The sequence below is a fragment of the Falco punctatus genome, assembly GCF_963210335.1.
Source record: "Falco punctatus genome assembly, chromosome: 2".
Classification (NCBI taxonomy): domain Eukaryota; kingdom Metazoa; phylum Chordata; class Aves; order Falconiformes; family Falconidae; genus Falco; species Falco punctatus.
The window spans coordinates 97,572,518-97,595,751 of NC_137581.1; the positions used below are offsets into that span (position 1 = coordinate 97,572,518).

The 23,234-nt window shown below is 37.5% G+C and overlaps 1 long non-coding RNA gene across 1 annotated transcript in view; it reads left to right on the forward strand.

Annotated features, from left to right (window-relative positions):
• LOC308059781 overlaps positions 1 to 23,234 on the forward strand; it is an 81,336-nt gene that overhangs the window by 49,409 nt on the left and 8,693 nt on the right. Inside the window, exon 2 of the long non-coding RNA XR_013926399.1 lies at positions 1 to 23,234. This exon is cut by the window's left edge and continues 19,597 nt beyond it; it is cut by the window's right edge and continues 8,693 nt beyond it. This is a non-coding gene — a long non-coding RNA (uncharacterized lncRNA).

The window sequence follows — 23,234 nt, forward strand, 5'->3', positions numbered from 1 at the left end:
GATGAGATTGGGACATGAATCAACAACAGAATAACAAAAAAAAGTTACACTTAAGGTCAAAAATCTTTAGACTAGATAATAGCCATCAGTATTGCTTTAGGCTTTGTACTTCTTTATTTAGGCAACTGCATATGGACTTCAGGCACAAAATTTCAGGCACCTGTTTTTAAAATCTTGGCCTCAAGATGTCCACTAACATTGATCTGATTCCTCAATTTGAAATTTTTGATTGACATGTGTTTGACATCCTGTCCAATTAGAATACAGCCCACTTGAAAAGCTTAGTTCACTAGTCAGAAAATTATATGGAACAGTATATCAAAGCAGTGATTTTGGTACTGTCAGATCAGACCTGATCAGGGTAAGAAGCAAATATATATTAAAACAATATATAACCTTCTTGAAAAATATCTAAGGTTGGTTGTTTTTTTTTTTTTAAAAAAATGCTTATTTTATTCTTTATTTTGTTTTTACTTGTGCTTGAAGCACAAATGAACACATTTCTTTCTAGTATGAATGGAAAATGTGGGAGACCTGCTGATTTGGCTGTTAGACCTCTAGACTCAAAATCCTATCACAGCGGGTGGGAATCTGTTGGGTCAGTGGCAGGTAGGAATGCTGATCAGCTAGAAACCCTGGAACAATTGCCGCTAGATATGCATAGAAAAGCTAAATCATGTATCACTATGAATATGCTTATTTTATAAACTGTGCAAAATTGTCAGTCTGCATGTGTGGGAACTTTGCTTCATCTAAGCAGCCTACATGCTGTACTGGGCATGGCTTTCTAAGAATTATCAGTTTCCTAAATTTAGAGGTAAAGCAAGGCACAGCAAAAAATTCCTATTGTTTTTAGAGCTGTTGGGCTGAGCAAACATGGTATTTAAAAAAGGAAGAGAGAGAGCTCCAAGCAATGACATTCAGATCTGGACATAAGCCCCTCTGAAGGGCAGGTTTTGGTTCAACTCTGGCACAAGAGTTGTACCTGATTTATTTTTGCATCCTGTGACAAGACATGGCTTGCTTTAAACTGCCAGTGCTCACACAGAAGTGATGTTGGTCACAGTGGTCACATGGAGTGTTCACAAAATGACTTATCAACTTAATAGCATCATAAGATTTGATACTCACAAATGACCTGTAATTCCGGATACTCTTCCTGGAAAAGTTACTGATAAGCTTCACTTAGGAAACTGAATGTTCTTCAGATAGGCATGCCTAAAAATACCCAGATCACTAGTTGCTAGAAAAACACAGCTCAGACATTCAAAAAAAAGGGAGACACATGAAAATCAAGAGCAGCCAAAGAAATTTTCCAATACCAATGAAAAAGTAAGCTTAAAGCTTATTTTAGAAGTTTTATGTGGTGCAATATCTTATTCACAGTGAACACTGAGGAAAATATAGCACATAAAAGAGGAAAATAAATTACTATTTTCCATAATAATAAAAAATAAGTCCCATTAAATTTTGCCACTAAGAGGTACGTTGAAAGCATTGGTACTTTTAAAGAAAACTAAAAAATAAAGACATAAAAATTATTTTCTGAATGGTTTTCCATTAAGATTATTTGTTTCATACAGTAATATTTAGATACAGTGGGTTTTGTTTTAATTTTATGGTCTGTATTATTTTTACAGACTTCAGAATTACATGTCCAGGTTTAAAAAAATAAAAATTATAATTAAAAAAAAATAATTTCTCATTCTTTTTGACAGAAAAAGATATAAAATGGAGAACACACTTCTCAGTAAATGCAAGAAGGAAACTGTATTTCAGGATTTCTGCTGAGTCTTTTGGGGTTTTTAAGTTAAGTTTTTATTGCTATTTACATTTGCAACAAAATATACAATTTCTCCACCACCCGATGTGAAATGTACATTCCTGATAGCAGTTTCTTTATACCTAAGCAGATATGATTGAATTACTTACTTGTATGGTGCAAGGACACCCAGTAGGTCAGATTTGCACAGGGTTGTGACACAGTGTTTCACTGGTTCCCCTTGCCCAGGCTAAGCCTTCCAGGCATGTCAGGTTTGTTCCATTCTTGGTCTCGCTAGAAAAAAAAATTGTCAGTCCTGGCAGATTTTCCCAAGCGTAATCTTCTGTTTTCTCATCTCAAATAAGGGAAACATAAGAAGGCAAGGAAGTTTGTAAGAAATTATAACATATACATGCATAGTTTTTCAATGTTATATTCTATAATTCTTGTTTATTACAATAGCAGCACCCAAGTGTCACAATTGCATCTGTACAAAGCTGAATATTTTACAGCTATAACACCTAGCACAGTTTCTGCCGAGAATACCCACAGGTGAATGTAGCTCCACTTGATGTAAATGGGATCCATGCATTTGCACTTGAACTCCAGATCTTTCCATTTCAGTCATGCTTCTATAATCAGATCCATGTTTTTGAAACCTGGTGCCACAACCAGTCTGTGTAGGTCCAGTTGCCAGAATCTGAGTACATTTGCATTTCTTTGTTTTTTATCAAGATACTGATTTTGTATCAGCAACTGCTTTTGCTGCTAGCAATGCTTTTTTCCTTCTTATTTTTTCTAAGAATCTAAAAGTATCAGTATCTTTCAAACTTACAGTAGGCACTGACTGGTGGTACCTGGTACTTAGACGAAAAGAGGATTTAAATCTTTCAGCCCATCAATCACACATTGTTCCTAGCCCTGAAAAAAAAGAAAAGAAAAAATGAATGGCAGTGTAAGTCCCACAAAATTTTGCCACTAAGAGGTACATTGAAAGCATTGGTACTTTTAAGGAAAACTTGCAAAGAAAAAAGATGTTCATCTCCAGCAGTGTTAAAAGTAAAGTGTAGTTGTGCACTAATTTATCCTGGTCAGAATGATTGACCTTGGGACTGTAATGAGAACTTGAGTGACAGGTTGGACACAGTAGTCTGGGTCTCACCCTAAACCTGAAACCCTTTCAAAATTCCTTTTCCTGCTCCTTTGGTACAGGGCTGTACAATTCCTCCTGCTGATATGTTCAAAACCTTCACTTGCCTTGAAGGTAAATACAGCTCTGGGGGGCCTGCAATAAGATTAGGAGCAAACAAAAAGGTTGAATTGCCATCTTGTTAAGAAGTTTAAACTCATACTTGCAATTTGCAGGTTGAAACCTTCTATCTAAGCCTTATGGCAGTGACTAATGCAATCTATTGAGTTCTATGAAGAATTAATAATCCTAAAAACTGTGATGTAACTTCTGGTTCTTGATAGGATACAGACAAAGTTTAAACTTAGAATAAAGAATTACTCAAATTAATAAATTGCACCGCTATGCTTTATTCTCTGACTTCCAAAGAGAGCATTTCTGTGTGTTAGAGTGCAATAGTCAAAACAGAGGTAGTAGAAAAAAAATGAAGGTTGAACAATGGCATAGAACTGCCTTAAAAATCAAATGACCAGTAATGGGCCACATTTTCAGTTCCTAATCATGGCTGCTATGTGCTGGGTGTAGATTATTACTCCTTAAAATGTGTATAATGTGGTTTGTGATTTGCTTATGAGTCACTATATAATACCAGGGATGATGTAGTTACCTGAGTCATCTCTTCTGCCACAAGATTGATCACAGCTAGACCGGACTTAATAAGATGGAGCTGACCTCTATGGGAGTATCTTTAGTGTGAGACACAATTTACACAGCATTTAAACTCACTGCCCCTAAAGATAAATACTAAAAGTGGCATACTCCTAATTAATTGAAGAATTCATGCTTACTCACTTCCACTTAGTTTTTTTTTCTCTCTGCCACACAGCTAAGAAAACAGGCAGTCAAATATATCAATGTTCTTTTCACCCTTGATTTGTATACTTGTGCAAATACAAACATAACTTTATTTTTTTATATAATTTTAATTGAGGATATGATTCAACAATATATCCCTGCCTTATGTTAGAAGAGTTTAACAGAAGTTGGTAGTGATTTTTTTGACATAAATATTATCAATACAGCAATGAATAAAGCCTTTTAAGCACTGTTTTCAAAAAGCACTCATGTGATTCACACCATTTATTCTTTCTTTTTTAACAATGTTATTCTCAGAATACTTTTCTCCTGAGCTTCTAAATTCAAAGGAGAGAGAAAACTCCCCAAGAGAATAAATCAAGAGTACCTAAGCTTGGGCTTCTGCTCTGTACCATTCCTTTGGTGGAGGTTATTTTTCACCACTGGCCATAGATTTAATTTCTTCTCCTTAAAGTCAGTCTTGTCAGATGCACCACCCTAGTATTGCTGCTATTAAAATCAGTAGAAGTTTTACACCAATGATGAATAATTTTTAATATCATACTTTTTGCATCCAAGTTACTTCTATTGCACACATTCACAGAATCACTTGAAATTACATAATCTGTTGTTTATTTTTTTTAATGCCTCTGCTTTTGCAGGTATACTGCAAGCTTTTCATCCACTTGCACTAGTTGCAGGAGTGGCACCAGACCACAACTAATCCACCATGTCAGAGTGCAAATACCTCCTACAGATCAGTCAGATCCTGTTTACGTAATGCTCTGTTGACTCTGAATGTAAAAGACAGACAATTTGCATGCATTTTGCTCATGCAAAACTACTTGCAAACACTGCAGCCATCAACTGAGTCAACTATCTCGCTTATAACATTTAAATTTTACTAAAAAAAGTCCATTTCAAGAGTCTTAGTGAAGTTCTGTGGATCTGGTTTATTATTATTTTCTTATTATTTATTATTCTGATTATCATAATCATCATCATTATTTTCAACTTTGCACAATTCATCAGTAAAATGCAACATGTAAGAGTCTTCCACCATATTCCATAAATGTCCAGAAGCATGTTTACAAGTCCCTCATGAAAAGTACTTTCCCATGGATAGTGCCTATGTCAAGCAAACTCAAGCCTGATTAAGTAGATGCCTCAGAGCGTAAGGCAAGTATGTGCATGCACCAGCTGGAGAGGCTTCTTGGCACTGAACTGTCCCTGAAGCAAAAGCTTAGGATATTAGGAAATCTGAAGACTGAGGTAGATAAATCCTGCATGGATTTCCCAGTAGCCCTTACCTACAGAGGAATGTTAGTGCAATAAGAATTCAATAACTGCCTGATTAATATGAAGTTCCATTAAAAAGGTATGAATCTTCTAATGCTGGTAATGGTAAATATATGCACAAACCTTTGCAGAGTCAGGGATATATCAAACCATGCAGCCTCTACTGGAAAGAAGAAATCAGTTTTACAGACACAAATTAAACTGCGATTTTAATTGGGCTCATGTCAATCCAGTCACTTCAATTGAAAACCCAGTACTGCCTGAAACTAGCCATGAAGTGTTTAGCTGGGGCACAATGTGCTGCACTGAAAATGCCTGGACTACAACCAACTCAAGCCCAAAATCTGCCCTGCTGGGAACTGCATCTCATTTTATTATGGAAAAACTAAATTTAATCCTAACATTCTCTAATGAAAGTACAGCACATCAATGTGACATATTTCTGCTGCAACACTGAAAGATCATTCACCCACATGCTGAAGCTAGTTTCTCTACATACTGTGAGATGAAACAAGAAGACTCCAACACCAGTAGCTCCAGTTCAAATTCCACATCTGGAACTGCTTAGTAATGTATATGTAAAAATTATCTTGATAGACAACACAATATAATCCCACTCAGACAGCATTACACTCTTAAGTAGTGTCACTGGCTCAATTCAGTAACTCTAACAGTATCACTAGATATAGATTTTCTACTGTTATTTTTGCCACGTCTCTTAAATTAAGCTTTTAGTCAAAGACTAGAGGCATTGATCACATCGAAGGACACATGTAACATAGGAAGTGCATCTTTCCACGGATTAATTCCTCCTGCTGGTTTATGAATAGATGATGTCCCACTATAACAGAAATCCAAGCAGCTGTAGCAATTAGACATGACAAGACATTTTCCACATACTGTTTTGTCTAATGAACTGTCAGAGAGTGCAGTTTCCCTGACTTTTAATTACTGCACCACCCACAGTTAGGACAAGTTCACCTACCTCTTCTGTCTGAGACTTAATTCATCTTCTCAAATGCATCCTTATTAAAAGTGATGGGTCCCAGTTTGGACTTTTGCTAAACAGTGTAATGTAACAAAAAGGCAACATTATGGTAAGCACTATCTTTCACAGCAGCCATTCTTTTTCACTTAGAAAGAATATTCATTTGACTTCCTAATGAAACAAATTATCTGCCTTCTCAAATGAGAGTTTTCTCATCAAAAGTAAGTTCAGGCTTTATCTGGCAAACGATAAACATTTCCCTTAGGGTAGCTTGGATAAATTAGCAGACTGAAAAGGAAAAAAATCCTTGATACTGTCCTGTATCTAGGATCCCAAGGAAATTCTCTAATCATATTGTTATTATTTATAAAGCTTAATTTTAACTATTAAAAAGAAGGTATTTCATTGTGACTGTGGCTCGACATGCATTTGGGCTGAAACCTAGCAAGTGTGGGAAATATAACTTTTTAGGTAAAATGTTATTCCATGAATCTGACACACAAAGCTGCTTGCATTATATACTTTTGCAGAAATATTTTCTTTATTATCTTTTCCCGTATTTACTGTTTTATTAACAGGATCCTCATCAATGTGAAAACCACAGGATTTTGTATTCTTTTTGCCATCTATAGAAGTGGAACGTGGAACAAAGGATATTTTTATAGTAATGCCGTAACACATAAGAAAATGAATTAATGTTGAAACACAGCATCTGCACACATAAGCTATAAGCATAAACTGTATACTTTTTAGTAACTGCAGTGGTCCCATAGACATGAGACCAAAAAAATGGATTCCAAAATAAAATCTTTGTTCAGAACAGAAGAGTTCTATCCTGATCTCCCTTAGCTTATACTTTATTTAGTTTTAGGACTAATCGCAAAGCAGGGTCAGTGCAAACCTTCACACTTAAATGATCTGTAGATGCTTGCTTACTGATAGCCACAGTCTGAGGGAAGACTGGGGAAACCCTGCCAAGCTCAGCTTCCCGCGGTTAGATGCAAAACCGATAATTCTCCAGGATGGAAAGGCCAGTGATTCTAAGACAAACTAAAGTGCAATTAAAGTTATAAACAGGAAGATTAAGAGCGCATGAGGTACTCTCTGCAAAAGTATTTCAGGCCTGTGGAAACCCCTCCAGAAATCCTTTGTAAAGAAACACCTGCATTGCCTCAGACGAAAGTGCCAGATGATGACAGATATGAATAGGTGTGTGGTTTTGGATGAGTGGGAGGCTTGCATAGAGGTGGTGTGAACATTTGTGGTTGGTCACGAAGAGGAGGATGATAAACAAAACCGTGGTACAGGGAATCAAGAGGAGCCCAAGAATTCCCACAGATAACGCAATGTGCTGAAGGATATCGGGCTTCAGCCTGAGGACTTGTTCTTGCAGCTGCCTGAACCGACCCCTTAAGCTGTATGAATCAGTAAAAACATTAATCAGTTCTTTTAGGACTAGAACAAGTAATGCTTGCTGAGGAGGTCTGGCATAAGGAGACAAAAAAATACTGGGTGGCAGGAAGGTTTTATCATGCTTCAATTTTTGTGTTTAAAGATTATTAGTAGCGGAGGAAAATAAGACCACTTGAAAAACAGTGCTTAAAGATGCGTAGTTTGCATCTTCTGTGAGGTGAAAATTTTTATATATAATATAAAATTCAGAGAGGAGAAGAGGAGATCACACTTAATATAAATTACCAGAGGTGCTCAGATGCTACCTTGTGTTCAAGGTGTAACTAATTATTTCTGCAAATATAGACCTTCCAATGTTCCAGAAAAGTAAACACTGACCTATCACATCTTTAAAAAGAATGAGGAGTTTCCTGCATTGCCTTCTTACAATTTGGGATCAGTGTGATTATCTACTGAGAAGGAAAATCTAATATAAATATTGCTGTTAAAGAGACTCTAATCCTATGACATCATATTTTATGAATTCAGAGAGGTTTTTTAAACAATAATATAAAAACTTTATTTCAATTTGGAAAAAAACCCCATTAAATTATCAGTAAAATAAGATTCAGAAGACTTGAGTGCAAACACATCTTTCTCGCTCAAGAGAGACACTAATAAAAGATGTAATGAGATTAAAAGATCTAAAATTATGTGCCCTGGTTGAGTGATCTTGGGTCTTCATTACATATTATATACTGAAACATGGAAATATTTGTTAAAAGTTGTTGGTTATAAACCACACAGACAGTCTTGATCAGCAAAATTCTTTATAGATTACAAAGAAAACTAATTCTGTAAACTATGTGGCAAACAGTACTGTCAACTATACTGTCAACTATAGTAAATCTAGGCTAATCCCTCCATGAAAGATCCAGAGACTACATTACTTTTTTAGTATTGTTCTATAACTGTATAAGTTCTCTACTGAGGTTCTATTGTGAATACAAAGAAACCTATGCCATAAAAATAATGGTAATTTATGAAGTTATTAACTCAATTTTCACAGTGATATCCATATAAACACAAAACCCCATATTTCATTAATTCTGGTGAAAGAGAGGATATAAGTTACAGTATGTAGGGTTTGGGGTTTTCTCTATTAGCATGCAATTCCTTACAATATTACATATCACACTTCTATATTCCAAGAAACTGAGCAAAATTTTGCCTTGCACTGCTAGTAAGACTATCTCGAAAAAATTACTCCTTTAGGCAGAAAGCAGATGCTATGTCTACTCACTTTTTACCCCTACAACTGTGCAGTTCTTCCAGAAATTAAGGCTACACCTTCATAATAAAATGAACAAAAAAATCTAACAATTTGGTTGGTTAGTTGTTTTAACAGGAAAATAAGACAAAAAAATCAGACCTATAGCTTTTCCAGGATGTATTTAAACAGGACTAGGAACCATTTTACAAAGACAAAAGAAAGCTATCTTTTAGATTGATGCAACAGTTTTACAGTTATTCTTTAATAACATTAAGGGGTTTTCATTCTGAAATGAAAGCTTTATTTTCTTGAATAACAAGAACTTTAGATTTGTGCCAAAGTGATCTTAAGAGATTTTATTTTATCTTTTTACTGAATTCCATTGTTTTTCACACCTTCATAACTGTATTTAAAAGGCAGAATGCACACTTAATGTGCAGCACTGTTGCTAGCAAAAAAAAAAAAAGAAGCCCTGAAAATACACATTGCTTGGTAACTTACAAATTTGAAGCTGTGATTTATTTTACTGTCTTCTTATTTTCCATGGATTTTGTGTTACCTACCAATCTCACCATTTGTGTCCCAACTTTAAATGAACTGCAGGGGCGGGCAGGGGAAGAGGGGGAAAGAACAACAACAGAAAGACTATCTTTCCGTTTTAGAAAAATACTCATTAACCCTGTATTAGAAACCACACATTAATAGTACTTCATTTTATATTTTTTGTTATAGCTCATTACTCACCTGTACCTCCTTATGGGTGATTACCACTATAAAAGCAGGGTTTCCATGCCTAATATTTTGCATACTAATCATATTTTGTATTATATACAAATATACAAATATTACACATCCCTAAGCGGTTGTTACAAGAACGTAAAGCTGCTTTCCGTAGGAAATACAACTGATAGCTTGTTTGCATTTCCCCAAAAAAATATCAATGCAAATCTGAGCTATTTTACCATCAAATAAAGCCATTTAATGGATTTCACAGCAGAAAAGCAAAGGCCACGTGATATTAAAATGTATACTGCTAGATCTGTTACTCAGTAAATTCAGTTGGTAGCTGGTCTGCCTAATTCTTCCATCTCTGTTTCTCCCTTTAAGACCTTAACTCAGTTCCCGTCACTAAATCATTTGTCATCTAGGTAAGAAGCCCATTGAGCGCAGGTTTAGGGATCAGCAATAATTCCGGGTGAGATTGACTACAAAGGGAAGGAGGGAGCAAATTACTTCCATCAAACTCATCCTCAGAAATGGTAAGCCCTCACCAAAGGTGCATTTTCCTCTTAAAAGAAGGAGCAGTCACACATTTACAAACATCAGGGAAGACTCCAGTTTAAGGCACACTTGATAGATGTCAGGAGCAGTAGCAGAGGAGTCTAGTGTCAGTCCCACTGGAAATGACACACCTACCCCCTTGAAAGCCCCTCATGGAGCTGCCCAGAGCAACCTGGCCCACAGCTTGGGGCAGGGGCTGCTCTGCAGAAAGCAGCACAGCTGTGACTCACCAAGCAACACCCGCTATAGATCAGAAAATAAGTCTTGTCAGACCCCCTTCAGTTCCCACAAATCCAAGGTCACTGAATATTGGAGCTGGGTAAAGGTAGACCTCATTAAGATAGTCTGGAGCAAAGAGGCATCATCTGCACCCACAATAGATAAATAGTTTTGAACTTCCATACCATCACAGCTCAATCTATGCTCCTCCTTTAGCATAGTGTAACTTACATGAGTATGAGCTAGTCCTGGTCATAGTCTCCAAATGAAGCTGCTAGGAAATGATGCCATAATCTATAATAGAACAATATACTTATTCAAATAAAATAAATTTTAAAATGTAACTGTAAATAGTTTTAAAAATGCTTCAGTAAAAATGAATCAGCTTTTTAATTAACCAGGGCACTGACCCAGACTTCAGAGAAAGCAATGGGCTGTCCTGTTCCCCTCATCCCACTCCAGAAGCAGTTAAGTTGTCCAAGCACATAAACTTTCAGTGATATTTCAGATCTTCAGGGTGTTGCCCATTCATATAGGACCAACAGATATGATAGGACTACGAGACAGCCTTGCTCTTCTGCAGGTAGAGGCCAGATAAGAGACCTGCAGTATCTAACACTGCTTAGAAACCTATGGTAAGAGTATCAAATTCCCAAAACCTTGGGGAGAAGACTGAGATACAGTTTGCTGTGTGTCATCTCAGATTCGATGGAGAAGCCAAGTGGTTCTGTTATTCAGTCCCTGGGGGAAAAAATCCCAACAAAGCCAGCAATTCTCAACTTCTACACAAGTCGTGTAACTGCCTTTGACAGTTTTAATATTACATTCTTTCCTAGACATGCATTTTCAAAGCCATATTGTTCATTAATTGGTAAAAACAGTGCACAAAGTATTTGGCAGATTTAATGATTTATTGTATACAGACTGTACAAACTATATAATCACATAGCATAGAAGTACAGAATTTTGTTTTATGCATAAATCAGTTTAAAATAGTTCATTTTATAGAGATTTTAAAGACTAAGGTTTCTGAAGAAGTTTGGGAGAAAGTTGTCTGTTCAAGAAATGCAGCAATTTTGAATTACTTTTTATCAAAAGAAGCAATGTTCTAAATCAAATTTAACTAATTCTTAAGTGACAGTTTTTCAAAGTTTAGAGTGGAAAGGAATCAGAGCTGCAGTCAGGGGAGTGGGCCACAATAAATTCTTCTTATAGCAAGAACTTGTTTGGAGTTCTGCCATCTCCCTCACTGATTGATGTTTTTCATGTGATTTCAGCCTTGCGTGAAACAAGCAAAATAATAAAAAGAAAAAAACAAAACACCCTGATCTTTTAGAAATACGTTAAAATCAGGATTTTTTTTTTTTTTTTTTTTTGACAGAGACTAAAAATTAAGATTGTTGACAATGGAATCTGCAAGTTAGTTGGGAATAACCAAGTTCCCTTTGTTCCAGTTACATGAAGGAACCACTTTCCTGACTATGGGACTCTCGAGAATACTGCCTTCTAATATTCTGCTCCTGGCTTGAGGAACCAAGTATATTGCTAATACCATGTGTGATGCCTAGTGGCTGAAAAAAACTTCATTCAGTTTCAAATGACTGAGAATAGACTGCTGTTTTCCATTTATTTCTTCTAAACACACTTAAATTATATTATTTGAAATCATGTTTTTATATAAGGCAAAGGGAAGACACAGATAAAATCTGTGATAGTCTTGTTCCTATACAGGTTCTTCTTAAAAGACTACATGAAATAATAAACATGTATCTGGAATTGAATATATTTTTATAAACTTTAATGGAAAGCCAAGGTCATATTAAGGTAGAAAACAACATAGAAACTGAGATGGAAATATTTTAAGAGTTTAAATTAACATTATAACCAAGAACAAAAATGGATTTAGGGTCTTTTATAGTATCTATGTTTCAATCTTATGTAGTGTTTTTGACTCAGAAGTGTCCCAGAGAAATTCTGTGGAAAAATCAAGTAGTAGGTAGAATTTCCATGGTCCTTTAGTAACGAAGGAAAGCCTTTGTCTTTCTGGTCTTTCTCTAGGTGATAATTCTCAAACGGTTAGGGTGTCATGCTGCCCTTTAGGTTTATATTTAGCTCCATGGACAAATAGTTTTAGCTATCCTTAGGAATTTTTAACATTAGTCATTAATTTGTCGTGGTAGCAAATATTGTGCATTTGTAATAGGACATATTTCTATTTCCAAGCCAGCTATTAAACAGCAAATGTTCTTAAAAGAATAGATTGTGAAAGATATACTAATTGTTCTGAAAATAACAGGAAAAAAAGGGTACATATCAATGGCAATGAAGTTAAGTAAAAGGCAATTATTTACTAAAGCAGGGCTTAATTCAGCATTCCATCGGTAGAGAATTACAAAGGCATTCATACATAAGTGAGTATATGGTGGTCAGACTTTTTTTAAGTTACAGTCTAAAAAGAAGAGGTGAGGAAGAGAGACATGTTGCTACAGAAGCGATGAGACTTCATTAGAGTATCAGTCTTTCTTGGTTTAAAAGCAGACACAGTCTATGAAGTTTATTGAATACATCTGCCCATGATCACTCTGACTTTCAGCACTGAGTGAAGCATTCAGAAGTTACCTGGAAGAAGTCAGTCCCCATATCCAGTCACAGGCAGTGTTAGATGGTGAGCCAGAGGGGGGGTGGGGGTGGGGCTGAATATCCTTCAGGACATGACATTCTCTCTCCTTTGGTCACAGAGGACAATTTTAATTAAGGCAGCTGCAACCGCATTAGCTAGTCTTCCATTGAAGACGGGTGTCTCTTGTGAGAGGGAATGGTACTGCTCCCCCTTTAGACCCCATAGCTGGGTGGCCCGTGTGTTTTTCCCCTAAGCAGATCCAACTCTATTATCTGACATGAATTAGGAAAGACCTCTTCCTACCTCTGTTTGGTTGCTTTTAAAAGAATGATGATTTTTAGAAGAAAGATGTTTTTATAAGAAAGTGTTTTAGGGACAATCTAGTTTTTGTTCTTTTACCATGAATGAACTATCAATAACTTGATGCAGTGTTTCACAGCTACACCACTATTATTATCATCCATTTTTTCTGCATTCAGTAGACTGATATGCAAAGGATCTTTTGCTGATGTTCAGTGATGAATGAATTGGCTCACTAACAAGAGTCCTGTCAGCTGTGGAGGAGCCACATCCCATGTGCTCTGGATCCCTGAGAGCCTCCAGGAGCAGGGCTGCTCCATGAGGTGGATGACCCAGAAGCCACAGCAACCCAGCCAGCAGCAGAGCAGAGCCCTCACCAAAAAAAGCTCAGCTCTATGGCACCTGAACATGACCAGCAGAGTAGGGCTGCTGACAATAACACCTCATGCCAGCAGTTCAGTGACCTTCAGACAAATTCGGAGTGGCAAGTCAGGTCCAGCATCTTCCCAGTGAGTCAGGAACAGCAGAAGACAGACAGTCTGGAGGCAGCAGCAGCAGCACAACCCAAGCAGGGAACGGGGACCCAGCCTGAGCTGAAGTAGAGCTCCTGGGCCATAGGCAAGGGAGTGGAGGACGTCCCTGGTGAAGCCAGTCAGGGTCATTAGAACCTCCTTACTATAGTGAGAAGAAGTTCCTCCTCCCTGTCTCCAGGCCCTGAACCTCATGCCTTTTAACTCAGGCATTGCTCACAGTGAAAGGAAAGATGCAGCAGGTGTAAATCAGTTGATCTGTGGTGTATAGAGACAAGGGCTATTGTTATGACCTACTATTTCTACTACAGGAGCAGTTGTGGAATAAGGCTTCACTGTTCTTGGCACTTTGAGAATAGAGCTCTTCCACACACAGGTCACAGCTCCACTTCATTCAGAAGGTAAGGAAACAAGGGAGTAAAGGGGGAGAAAGATGGGTGAACCATTTAATTCTGTGCAATGCACAGCACGCTCGTACTAGCTCCTGTTTAAATAGTTAATAAGAATTGTTCAGTGTTTCTTTGTTCCCTCCCCTGTCTGAGATTCATGAAGCCAACTGTGGGAGCTCTGAACTGTTGAAGAGAATCCAATTAACTCTCATTTTTCTCATTTAACTTGACAGTTTAAGTGGTTTCACTGTTTATAATGTGTACGTTTATATATATGTGTGTGTGTTTATCTCTATGTACTGAAGATGTCTTTAAATGACTGTACTGGGTTATTTCTTTTGGAGTTAGTTTTTTTGTGGTTTGTTTTTTTTTTATTATTTGGTTTTGTGTGTGTGGTTTGTTTTTTTCTTTTTATCCCCAGTAGATTGTCTTTCTGATTCCTGGTATGAGAAATCTTTTGGATCATACAATGTAATAGCTCTTCCAGACTAGTTTTTCTGTCGTTGAGTGCTAAGATCTGGTAAGACTCTCATTACAAGGTATTTCCAAGTAAGTCAGGAAGTGAGGGAGAGCAATGATCATCAATTAGCAGGATAAGTAAATGTTGCCTTCTGATCTCTTATTGTAAGAACATAATTCACATCACCTACCTAATTTTTATGACTGACCCTTTCCTGTCTATACACAGTTCAATTAATTAGGTATGACTATTTCAGAAGACTTCTGTATGCCTTACTGTTTTTTTATGACAAGTTCTGAGTCCAATTACATGAAAATAACTGTGTTTGTCTTGTTTCATTTACTTTGCAATCCTTAATTAGGATGATAGAGAAATAATGTCAGTCTGCATGAAATGTATCTGTGTGAAAGACATTGATACTTATCTATATTCTGTCCATGTGAAGACACAATTTTTGAGTGGAATCCTGCTATTAATTCTCAGCTTTCAATATGGGACAGATTGAAATCCATCTACACTCAAAAATTTTTTGTCTATTCAAGTACTGGCAGCCAGAACCATTCTGGGACAAATTACTGGTGGCAGCATTCCTTTTTAGAACACACAGAACCAGTTCTGAAACAAACATGGAACAATGACACTACCAAATTTTTAAGCTTTGTGTATTATTAAACACAGTTATAGGCCATATGCCTAGAAAATAACCAGAAAAAAACTTTTTTTTTTTTTTTTTTTTTTTTTAACCCAAAGAAATGCCAGTATCATTTATCTATATGCAAAAGGGGGGGAGGAGGGGAAGGCATAGAGCAGACTAGGGACAAAGGTCAAATTATAGGTGCAGTCTGTCACATACACACAAAGCTGTAAATCTTTATGGTTGCTTCATATGTAGGTATGAGGTTTGAGTGTAAAAATACAACATAATGATCATCCTTCCGCCTTAATTTGGGGACTTCCAGAGACAGCAGAATGAGTCAAGGTAATTCTAGCTAAGGGCAAATTAATCTCAGAGGGAGCTGTAGTAGTAATATGTATCATAGATAAAGAACATGAGAACATATGAGATGTATTGCTGAAATGAACTTTTATGTAACTTCTACAGTTTTCAGGTACTGTGGAATGAAAAACATGTGTGTATATGAATGTTCATGGATAATTAATAACAAAGATTGGAGGCATCATGTAGTGAACTGAAAGTTTCAAGCCAAATCAAGATTGGTAATTTTTTTTTTTTTTTTCTTGAGAGTTGGGGCTGAGCAAACCTCATGAGGCTCAATAAGGCCAAGTGCAAGGTCCTGCTCCTAAGTTGAGGAAACCCCCAGGATCAATACTGGCTGGATGGAGAATGGATTGGAAGCATCCCTAAGGAGAAGGACTTTGAGGAACTTAGCATGGCCTTACAACGTTCATTTGCAGTCCACAAAGCCAACCTAATCCTGGGCTGCACCTAAAGAAGTGTGGCCAGCAGGTCAAGGCAAGTGATTCTCCTACTCTGCTCCACTCTCATAAAACACCACCTGGAGTGCTGTGTTCAGCACCGGGAGCCCCAACACAAAAAGGACACGGACCTGTTGAAGTGAGTTCAGAGGTGAGCCACAAAGATGATCAGAGGGCTGGGGCACCTGTCCCATGAGGACAGGCTAAGAGATTTGGGGCTCCAGGGGGACTTTATAGCAGCCTTCCAGTGCCTAAAGGGGGCCCACAAGAAAGCTGGAAAGGGACTTTTTACAAGCGTATGTAGTGATAGAGCAAGGGTTAACAGTTTAAAACTGAGAGAGGGTAGATTTAGATGAGAGATTAGGAAGACCTTCTTTACTGGGAGGGTGGTGAGACACTGGAACAGGCTGCCCAGAGAAGCTGTGGATGCCCCATCCTTGGAAGCATTCAAGGCCAGGCTGGATGGGGCTTTGAGCAACCTGGTCTAGTGGGAGGTGTCCCTGCCCATGGCCGGGGGGTGGAACTAGATGATTTTTCAGGTCCCTTTGAACCCAAACAATTCTTTGGTTAGCTACCTTTGGTAACTAATAATGTTAGTTAAGTACTACTGGTAAAATACTTTGCTAATTAACAGCACAGAGTGTAACTTCAGACCTTTAAAATGATGACATAACTTATTTTTACTTCAGTATGGTTAAGACTAATGAGTACCTCTTCACGTAAATAGCAATGAAATAAATACATAAATTCACTATTGTGTTGCCAATTCTTTGTTAAAATTCAGCTGCACTAAGAAATAATTTATTATCAACTATTTTCCGTATCAAAGGATGCTTCTGTGTTTAAAAATGGGCCAATTACTGAAGTAATTCACAGCAGCCACTTGTGCTTCTTCATCAGTGAGTGTGGAAGCTTATTTCACTTCTCAGTGGTCTGGTATTCAACCAGAACTTTGAGCTGTAACCTTTTAAAAGTCCTTTAAGTGCATTGTTTTCACCAGACACAAGTTTCCGCTAAATGCCTCACAAAAAAAGGGGGGGAAAAATAAAATCAGCCTTTCCCACCTCCATCTTTTCTGTTCTGCTAATGCACTTGTGGTCATACGTTGTGGCCAACATATTTTGTAACTGACATTCACATAGATTTAACAGACAAGAGGGACTGGCTCACTGGTAAACCTTGTCTCATTTATACATAAATTTATTGATCCGAGAGGTCACCCAGCATATAAATTTGAAAGTGCTGCAGCATTAATTTCTCTAAAATGTAGGGAAACCTCCCCCTTTGTGCTTAAGTAGCCATCTGAGGCCACACAGGAATGGTCATGGTGTGGTTAAGTCTCTCGTTATTCCCGCCTTGCAGAGGCTGTGTTGTGCTAACTGGCTAATGCATTTGTCTCACTGTGATGGATTAAACAGATGACATGGAGATGGGAGCCTGCATGGAGTATCTCATTATGCTAAACCCCTCACATTCTCACCCATGCCATGGGTAGCTCTGAAAGGTTAGAAGCACAAAGATTTAGGTGCTCCTTCAGGATGTGAACTTATTACCCGTCTCAGGAGAGAAATGCAGTAAGAATATAATACTTCCTAGAACAGCACCAGGTCAGCCAGCACAGCATTCGGTGTTATGGTAAAATCTTAACCTCACAGAGTGCAGAAGGAATGCTTTCAATAATAAACTTGGATACTGGATTCAGTAGAGGAGCTGATGCTTGTTTCATCATCTCCAGAGATCTTTTCCCCTTGCATGTAATCACACACAGCAGATTGTACTGTCAATTTTCAGCTCCTTTCCTCCCTCTAATACTGGTTTCTGGTGCTAGGAAAGCAGAAAGGTAAGTATTGATTTTCAAGAGGGTGGCTTGCCTGTTTCATACAGACCATTGCTGTCCTTTCCAACATCTTTCATCATATGATATGACACCTTTCTGAAAACAGACCTGTCTACTCCTGTGTGACAGACAGGGCATCAACACAGACAGGGATTATTAAGAGCAGAAAAGAAAAAAAGAAAAACAAAAAACCTCTGAGGAAAAGGAAAGGTGAATGTTACAGACCTAGAAGAATCCATGCAGCCAGTCCATTAATTTCCTGACAAATCTCACCAGATTAACCACTTCTGAAATCAGAGCTGAAGAATCTGAGTTACTATCACTTTCTTTAGAGAATCAAGGCATGATGTGAGTCTTGTGTGTGGGAAAGGACCATATGTATTGCCCTCCCATACCCAATTAATGACTCATTTAGTCCTGTATTGTCTCTCTTGTAACTCCCAGATATTAAGAGGCAACGCCCCCCTATTCAAAAGTTATCAGTATTAGAATTTCCATAATATATATTTTCCCTTAAAAATCAGGTTATTCCCAGAAACAGAATCTTGTAAAAGAGGTGCAGCAGAAATGGCATTACCATCGCTCCTTCCCAGCAGCTGTGCACAAGCCTAATGCAGAAATAACAAGGTACAGTAGGTGGTAAGGAAGTGTTACTTATTCATGACAAGAGAAGATTTGGACTTATGAAATTTTCTTCTTAAACAACAACTATAGCCAGCTGTTACTGTTTACTTTCTTATGCTTGCCTAGAGTTTAAGAATTATTGTAGCCAGACCTAGCGAACACGACAAATCATTTAGTTTCACCCAGTAGACTTGAAATATGTCCCAAATAAGTTCACAAATGTAATTTTATTACTTGATGGACTCAGCTTCTCATCACTGGCCCAGAGACCAGTGCTCACCCAAAGTCAAGAGGGAAGCAACAGACATGAGGTACAGGTGAAGTGTACCCAGATGACCTCACCGAGATCCATGATGTAAACAAAGACAATCAAAAACTTCTTAGCCTTCACAACTGTAAATCTGGTGATTAGTAATCATTTCACACTTGACAACCATTTGAAAATTAAAATTCTCTGTAGCTACTCAGTGCATGGGGCTATGCTGTTAATTGTCTCATCTTTGACAACAGCCAATATTTCATTTTCCAGAGAGAAACACCCCTGACTTTTCTTAGCAGATTTATGTAGGCTTCTCTGCATCCAAAGATGGAGAAAGGAATAATTGTTAAGATTTAAAGAATGTTTAGTTGTAATTGCTAACTGGAAGCAAAATGTTGTTTGCCATGTTCAGTGCTATGACCGGGGTCTTCATGAATGCTCACAAAGGTAGGGGATGAAACTCACGATTTTAAAAGCAATGGGACTATCCCAACAACCCTCCCTCTCTTCCCTTCCCTTTCTGCCCTAGATGGATAAACTCATACAAACACAATCACACAGGACATCAAATTTCTTTTCAAGTAAATTATCTTCAAATTATAACAAATTTGATCCTAAAGTCCCTAATGGTAAGGGCACTTTCTCCCTTGATGTTTGGTATTTAGTTGCATTGCCACTCCCATGCTTCTAGGAGATATCATGTTATTTCAAGTTTAATTTTTTGTAACTTTGAATTCCAGCAACTGTATTTTGTCATGTCTTTATCCTCCACCAGCAGATAAGTCCCCTTTCAGCCTCCTTTTCATGAATGGAAAAACCAAGCTAATCTGAACTCAAATAATACTGTGAGTATCCTTTCAATTTTCATTGCATGTTAATGTTCTTCAAGACTGAGCATTAGACCTGGACATAAGGTTGCATAGAAAGGCAAGACAATTTCCCTTCTCATGCTCAAAGTTATACTTACTTTAATCTCAAGTTTGAATTAATCTTTTTGTTGCAACATTACAAAAATATTTTCTAAAAATCCTTCATTTTAATTTTACTTCTAAAATTCAGGTAAGTTACATCTTTGTTTCATAAGTACTTTGAAAATTCATAAATGACTACAAACTCACTTATTGACTCACGTCTTTTTTTGTTGTTGCTTGAAACAATTATTTTGGTTATTTTGCTACGAGGCACAATGGTGAATATACAATCATTAACAATTTTTTTTTCAACACTTAATATATAAACCTTTTTTGTTATTTTATTCTAAAAATTATAATATATGATCCAACCACAGGGAATGTATATACACATGTTGAAATACAGACATTGATACAGGAATGACTTACTCTACAATTCTTCATTTATATTTTTAAATGGCATTGCAGGATACAGAGATGAAAGAACAAAAAAATGTGATCTGATAATTTAAAAGACTCTGGAACAAAGATTCCACTTTCAAAGACTCCAAGAAATTATGAGTTCATTATCCACCCAGGTCCAAGAACAGTGAAAGATTACCTTTAACTCCGATACCTCCTTAATTCTTGCTGGAGTGTCTGAGAGATGACATAAACAAAGCCTTCCTTTCTGATATCTTTGGAACTTCTTGAAAGTCAAAGTTCAGAGAAAATATATTCCATAATTACGTATCTATGGGTATTTCCATCTACAGATACAAATAACAGAATTAATACATCTGAAGGGTGAGATTTTTCTTCCCTGATTCAGTACTCTATAAGTTAGCTACTTCATCTAAATTGAATGATTAGTGCATAGCACCTGAAAGACAGGCATACACCTAGTTTATTAATTCACACCTCAATTAATTAATTCACACCATCTGTTTCTATTACCATTGCCTCCTACAAGTTTCACCTCTTAAGGTGCCCAAAAGAGATGATTAGTTTGTTGCCTAGTTCTGAGGTACTGAACATTTCAGTGTACACATCTCCATATCACTTTCCTAGGATTTAAGGGTAAGTGAAACAGGGGCGCCAACAGGTGTGTTCTGCAAACAGCTGCTTCCATTGAGAGGGTCACCACTTGCCAGCTGTTCCTCAGCTGCTGGACACACTTTCTTGCCATTTTGCTGATAATACTCCTTTGCACAGTTCAAGTGAAATGAGTTGGAATGTTTGAAGAAGCTATTTAAAATGTCTAACCTTATTTTGAGTAAAGAATGTTAGGGATCCCCAGGGCTGGGGAAAATGAGCTAGTTTAATTTAGGCAGTTTAAAAAGTAAGTCCTGAATAACTCAACACATTTTGACTGAAAAAGGGTGCATAAGCAGCACAGCTAGGTGACCAGTAATTGTTATATTCCCATTTCTGTTGCAAATGAGGGAGAATAAAGACTGTGGTAACTTAACATTGGTACTAAAGCAACACTGGTAATGCACCTCACATCCGTGAACTCATCTCCCTAGTCTTATAGAAGTCAAGCATTTACTGGAGCACTTGGCTGCAGAACTCATAGTAGTTAAGTGTTTGTTTACTATTAATCAGGTCTTCTGATTTTTTTTTTATTTGGTTCTTCTTTTATTACCTCCTTCCTGTAAATCCCTGGCCTTGATAAACCTCATCAGAATTATGGCATTCCGGTGTCATGTAGGTTTGTACCTCTCATCTGGATTCTGTGGTGTCTCGTATGTTTCAAGGGCTAATCAAGATATTCCCAACCCCTCTCTCACATATGGACCCTCAGGTGTCAAACCAGACAGTCCCCTCCAGAGGGGGCACCAGTAAGGTCTCCCTTTCCTCCTCCAGAGTCCTTTTCCATGATGAGTACCTTTGAGGCACCTGAGGCTTAAAAGCTTAAGTTTCTTACATGAAAGTGCTAAAAAAGGTCATGATCCTTTGAACCAGCTGCAAAGATGATATAAGCCTCTGCCTTTGTAATGACTGACTTATATTTTATTGAAAAAAAGCATCAATTTTTAATTCAGGTTGGGGTTTTTTTCAGAAGTTTGGGAGGTTTTTTTTTATCTTTGTGTGTGTAGCACTTCTTGCAAAAGATTACTGTGTGCTTTGCATTTAAATATTCTGTATAGATCAGCAATATTATCAGAAATACGTCTGGGGAAATACTTAAAATCACAAAAAAGACTGAAAACATTTTTTAGTTTTACATTAACACTAATTTAAACTATAATATTTTAATGATGTTATACCATAAAAACCTTTTGTTTCATAGAATTCAGGAAAGAGAAGACTGTAAAAGATCCATTATAAACAAATATTTGACTCCATCCTTTGTGGCAAAATGCAGTATGCCTCCAATAGGTCTCACTTAGAAATGAATGGTGCTCCTGAAGTGACTATTTTTCCTCATTGAATATATGTAAAATCTAGAAGGATAGGTTAAATACGTACATCTAAAATTAGATGAGAGGAGCCTCAGCCACTGAGCCCTAAAAAACAATCACTTTTTGTACATAGGCAAAGCTTTAACAAGAAGGTCATCTCTAAAGAAGTTCTGATTTTAGTCTGAAGTCATGTATTTTAGTATCAACCATGAAACTCAAAATCCTTGCCTGATTTTATGTTTCTGTGTGTTTGTCACACACGCTAACGAGTACAATGGACATGGCTATTGTGCATGGCAGCGAGCCTGGACACAGGAGCTGTGATCATCCACCCTGCCAGTTCTTAGCTCCCTTGCTGCTTTGGGCTTCTCTGTTTTAGCCCTCCCAAAGACAATTCCAGTTTATGGTTTGGCAATAGTTCATTCTGGAGATTGATCCCAAAAGCCAGTATGGAAGAAACAAGAGACAGATGCAGAGTTTAACTCTGTATAAACCAGCAGAGTTTGCCCCTAGATGCACTTACACCACACAGGTCCTCATGCAATACTACCCCACAATTTCATGCGATAGGAACATCTCTGTTACGTATTCTTACATCACATCAGAAACTTTGAGCTAAAAAAACCCAAACCAAACAAACAAACAAACAAACAAAAAAAACAAAACAAAAACACCCACCAACCACCCCACACCCCCCCAACAAATAGTCTGACCAGAGGGAAATCCCAGAAGGAAACTCAGAATCTATTGCAAGCACAGAAGCATCTAGCTGTCAGCAAAGTGCACGCAAGCTTGTCTGTACCTCTTGGCTTCTGAGCTAGGGATCTTTTCCTGCCGCTGGTTTGTTTCTCAGTATAGATGCAGCCATTGGAAGTCTGCCTGGTAAACACTGGTAAGGATGAAGATCTCCACAAACTCTACCCAAGTGCACAGGAAGTAAATGTCTGTTGTGTGGAGGAGCCATGCCTCGGGGCCAAGGCTGGATGTCTTCTCTGCCTCCCTCTGCTCCAGTGGCTGCCACAGTCTTCCCCAGCAACACCTGCTTTAGGTTTCCTTCCAATGGGATGGTGATCAGAACCCAGGGGGGAGGCACACCTTTCCTCACTGATCTTGTATAGTGATGTAACCAGATTATCCCCCCTGGACCTTTGCATTTGCTTTTATTATGAAAAAATGTATTTGAATATGAAATTATTATTTGTTTTATTATGAAAATTACATATGTATTGTATGAAATAAAAACATGAAAAATTCATACAATTTAAATTCAAAATTTTCCCTT